The sequence below is a fragment of the Schistocerca cancellata genome, chromosome 6 (assembly GCF_023864275.1).
Source record: "Schistocerca cancellata isolate TAMUIC-IGC-003103 chromosome 6, iqSchCanc2.1, whole genome shotgun sequence".
Classification (NCBI taxonomy): Eukaryota; Metazoa; Arthropoda; class Insecta; order Orthoptera; family Acrididae; genus Schistocerca; species Schistocerca cancellata.
In genome coordinates, this window is record NC_064631.1 from 557813444 (window position 1) to 557818686 (window position 5243).

At 42.1% G+C, this 5243-nt stretch overlaps 1 pseudogene; it reads right to left on the reverse strand.

Annotated features, from left to right (window-relative positions):
• Nucleotides 1–763: 763 nt before the first annotated feature.
• LOC126089842 (5S ribosomal RNA) lies at nt 764–881 on the reverse strand (annotated as a pseudogene).
• Between the last annotated feature and the right edge of the window lie 4362 nt (nt 882–5243).

The following is a 5243-nucleotide window of genomic DNA, read 5'->3' on the forward strand; positions in this document are numbered from 1 at the left end:
TCTTGTTAAAAACTGCACGCTGCTTCATTTACCATTAGATCTGTGTCTGTAATATGTGATACTTCAACACGAAAAGTATTCTACTTTGCTTATTTTCATTCGCGGTACTACTTTTTGGATTAACTCTTCTAATTCAGAAAGGCTATTTTTTGCTCAGAAGCTGGCGGTTCGAACAATATACGATATAAGTTCGCGAACCTCTTGTCGATCCCTGTTCAGTAGTCTGAGAATTCTGACATTGACCTATCAACATATATTTTCTTCCATGTCGTCTGTTGTTAAGAATATGAGCTTATTCACAACAGTTAGCAGCTTTCACTCAGTTAATGCCAGGCAGAAACCCAATCTGCATTTGGAACCCACCTCGTTGACGCTTGTGCAGAAAGGCATGCAGTATTGTGATTCACCCATTTTCAGGAAGCTGCCACAAGAATTCAAAAATCTTCGCAGCAATTCACGCACTTTCATGTCCAAACTGAAGAGTTTCCTCGTGCTCACTCCTTGTCTTACTGTTTAAAATCTGGTTCATAAATCTCTGCGTAAACTAAAAACGAAACTCCGACCGAAGAGTCCTTGGAAGGCCCCGCGGTACCGACCGGCCGCCGTGTCATCCTAACCCACAGGCGTCACTGGATGCGACAATGGAGAGGCACGTGGTCAGCACATCGCTCTCCCGGCCGTATGTCAGTTTACGAGACCGGAGCCGCTACTTCTCAATCAAGTAGCTCCTCAGTTTGCCTCACAAGAGCTGATGCACCCCGCTTGCCAACAGCGCTCGGCAGACCGGATGGTCACCCATCCAAGTGCTAGCCCAGCCCGACACCACTTAACTTCGGTGATCTGACGGGAACCGGTGTTACCACTGCGGCAAGACCGTTGGAAAATCTCTGCGTAGTCAGTACATAATCAATCTGAAACCTTCTGGTGTCTCCAGTTCTCTTCACGTATACAACCTTCTCTTATGATACTTAAACCAAGTGTTAGCGATGATTAAATTATGCTCTGTGACGAATTCTACCAGGCGACTTCCTCTTTCATTCCTTTGATCCAGTCCATATTCACCTACTGTTTTTCCTTCTCTTCCTTTTCCTGCTGTCGAATTCCAGTTCCTCATCACAATTAGATTTTCGTGTTCTTTAAGTATCTGAACGATTTCTTTCATCTCATCATATATATCTTCAGTCCCTCATAAATATTAAAAAAGGAATATTTTACTGCAGTTGTAACTATCCAGTTGTTGTAAATACAAGAATGACGCTCAACAAAAAAGAATAGCACAGTTTTGTCCAGGTTTTAAAATAGGTATCTTATCTCTATTCCTCTTGTCACAAAATTTGTTATATATTCCATATACTTGATTTCAAACATTGGTACTTCTAAATTTGGCTATAAAGGGTGATTCAGCTCATCTGTTTCCCTCATATACATTCTAAGACAAAAAAAATCACGCACCACAAAGCAATTATCCGAATGAGACGGAAACTGGTAGATGTTATGTACATGAAAGACAAATAAATGATTACAATTACAGAAAATTGGATAATTTATTCAACAGAAACAGCTTCACGAAATGAGCAAATGAATAGCACGTTTGTCCACCTCTTACCCCTACGCAAGCAGTTATTAGGTTTGACATTGATTGACAGATTTGTTGGATGTCCTCCTAAGGGATGTGCCAAATTCTATTCAAATGGAGCGTTAGATCGTCAAAATCCCGAGCTGGTTGGAGAGCTCCGTCCATAACGCTCCAAACTTTCGCGATTTGGGGAGAGATCGGGGACCTTTTTGACCAAGGTAGGGTTTGGCAAGCATGAAGACAAGCAGTAGAAACTCTGGCCGGTGCGGGTGGGAATTATCTTGCTGAAATGTGAGATCAGGACGGTTTGCATAAAGAGCAACAAAATTCGGCGTAGAATATCGTCGACATAACGCTGTGCTGTAGGGGTGCAGCGGATCACAGCCAGAGGGGTCCTGCTATGAAATGAGAAGGCATCTCAGACCATCATTCCTAGCTTCTTGCAGTATGGCGGGCGTCGGTCAGGTTGTTATCCTACCGCTGGTTCAAAATGGCTCTAAGCACTATGGGACTTAACATCTCATGTCATCAGTCCCCTAGACTTAGAACTACCTAAACCCAACTAAGCTAAGGGCATCACACACATCCATGTCCGAGGCAGGATTCGAACCTGCGACCATAGCAGCCGTGTGCTTCCGGACTGAAGTGCCTAGAACCACTCGGCCACAACGGCCGGCTCCTACCGCTGTCTGGGGCGTCTCGAGACACGTCTTCGGCCTGGAATCTCATTGACTGGATTAGAATTGTTTTTGCGATGAGTTTCGCTTCAAACTGAGCCCCAATGGCCAGTGATGATATCCTTCTGAGTAATTCCCACCCGTAGATCTACGTGGGGAACTATTTTACGTTCAGTGTATTTCACTCAAGAGGATGCCATTTTTATTAAGTCATACAGTAGAGGTGCATGGCCTCGCGTGGAAAAATCAAGGCTGTAGTCTCCCCTTACTTTCAGCCGTCTACAGTACCACCACAGCAATGCTATGTAGGCTGATGTTACAAGGACAGAGCAGTCGATGATCCAGACTGTTGTTCCAGCAACTGCTGAAAACGCTACTACCTCTCTTCAGTAACCACGAGTCAGTCTACCCTCTTCCTCCGGAACTGCTGTATGTATCATTGAGGCTTGGAAGCCACACACTAGCTCGGCAAGGTGCTTGGTTCGTGGGGAGTGGGGTTCTGCATGACATATTTTAATATTCATTAATTATTTTTAGTGAACTGAATGTACAGCAATGTTATGTCCAGTGAAGTGCCTGACCGTGATGTACAGTCAATTGTAACTGACAGCCACTCATACAATTGCATATGACATGATGTATGCCTAGGAAAATGGCAAAAAATGTGCCAGAAACAGCGGCAACAATCGTAAAAACCATGCTGTGATGAAAATCAAATAAGGTATTATGAAGGTATTCACAGAAAACAATATTTGGGACCAAACAGTACACATGTAATAATGTTTATTTCCTTGCCATTTGCCGGCCGCTGTGGCCGAGCGATTCTAGGCGCTTCAGTCCGGAAGCCCGCTGCTGCTACGGTCACAGGTTCGAATCCCGCCTCGGGCATGGATGTGTGTGATGTCCTTAGGTTAGTTAGGTTTAAGTAGTTCTACGTTCTAGGGGACTGATGACCTCAGATGTTAAGTCCCATAGTGCTTAGAGCCATTTGAACCATTCTGAACCTTGCCATTTTTGCATTTTTGAGAGTTAAAGAATCCACAAATGATGGCAATATTGTCGCTGAAACTAGTCTGAGAATAAATAAATGAATAATAAAAGAGCTTTGTATCAAGATGGACCCACAATCCCATATTGTTGTTACATAGTGAGCAACTAATGCCTACACTGGAACCAATGGCACACGAAAGAGTGGTAAAAATAAAAATAAGTGATAAATCATAATCTTACATTTTTAAATAATAATGTTACCTAATTGTGCTGCCAGAAAACACTACATGTTTCGTAACAAAATATGTACGAGTATAGTTAAACAAACATCCTTTATTTTATTTCATAGACCATAGGAACGGTGATCCATGTTTATCTGAAAGCACAACAAACATTCATTTTTCAAAACATAATAATAATAATAATAATTCTTAACTACATGACAAACATTTTTTAATTAGAAGCCGAGGAAGAATGGCGTTAAATGTTAACAACATAACTAAGTATTATTTCTCATTATTTTAGACTTTTTTTATCTTATGTTGAACTAAATGATAAACGTTGTTGGGGAGATTGGCTACTGACTAATCACTTTCAGACTTAAAGGTCTCAGGAAGGTCTGGATCGACTGCTCTGAAGCAGCTGACGATCTAGCATCATGGCCATCCTCACAGCTGCACAGACGAGTTTAAACAAAAGGACGAGGCAGGGAGTGCATTCGTAGATGGCGAGATCAATAGAGGAGGCAAATTCAAGCTCCCTGAAGTTGTGTCCATACTCACCGCAGAACTTATAGCGATTTTAGAGGGACTTAAATACGCAAAAGTGGTGCAAGAAGAAACAATCATGATTTTATCAGACTACGCTCAGAACTGATGCTGTTAAAATGCTACGACGTGAACAATATCAAAAAGAATCCTATGTATCGCGTTATGTAGCAGTGTGGGAGCTATCCAGCGTAAATAAGACTGCGGTCATGCTACGGGTGAAAGCGCAAAGCGGAATAAAGGGAAATGAAAAAGTAGATACGCTGGCCAAGGAAGTTGTATACACTCGTTTAGTGACGTATGATAAAAGTGCCACCCGACTATCTTCTTGATACCGTAAGGACTATAATCAAGGCCAGATTAAATAAAAACCTCCAACAATCTCACGAAATGCAAGGGTGACTCTATTCCGTTGTGGTGCCTAATCTCCCATCACGTCCTTGATACCAAAATTGCAAATACAGCAGAAACTTAATATTGATTGCTGAAATTATGGGAGATTCTGGCGACATGGACACATCTTTGTATGAACATGGCAGTGAGGAAGATGTTAATCACATTTTCTTCGGCTGCCGCAGAAAATATCGAGAAAATATGGAAATAACACAGGAGCTGATGACCTCTGCGAATGCTTTACAAACAAATTTTAAAACCCTTTTAGCAACAGAAGAGATAAGAGTGTGTAAGATCCTACACAATTTTATAACAGAGGATCAAATAAGAACATAGAAAAATCGAATATTTTTGTACATTGTAATACAGTAAATATGTTAATTCGCTTAGACCTTTGACTTAAGTTCAGTTCAAATGTATGTAAAAGATAATCGTTGGTTTTGGTGGTCTGACGCTGGTTGTAGGGTATGCCCAAAATGTATTAACAAAGATTTTAAAAGAGTCTCACTTGGCCAACGCTTGCTCATCAGTGGAAACTGCATACGCCTTCGACGGGTAGCCTACCTATCTAGGCGGCTACAACAGGTGTTGTTGTTGTGGTCTTCAGTCCTGAGACTGGTTTGATGCAGCTCTCCATGCCACTCTATCCTGTGCAAGCCTCTTCATCTCCCAGTACCTACTGCAACCTACATCCTTCTGAATCTGCTTAGTGTATTCATCTCTTGGTCTCCCTCTACGATTTTTACCCTCCACGCTGCCCTCCAATGCTAAATTTGTGATCCCTCGATGCCTCAGAACATGTCCTACCAACCGATCCCTTCTTCTAGTCAAGTTGTGCCA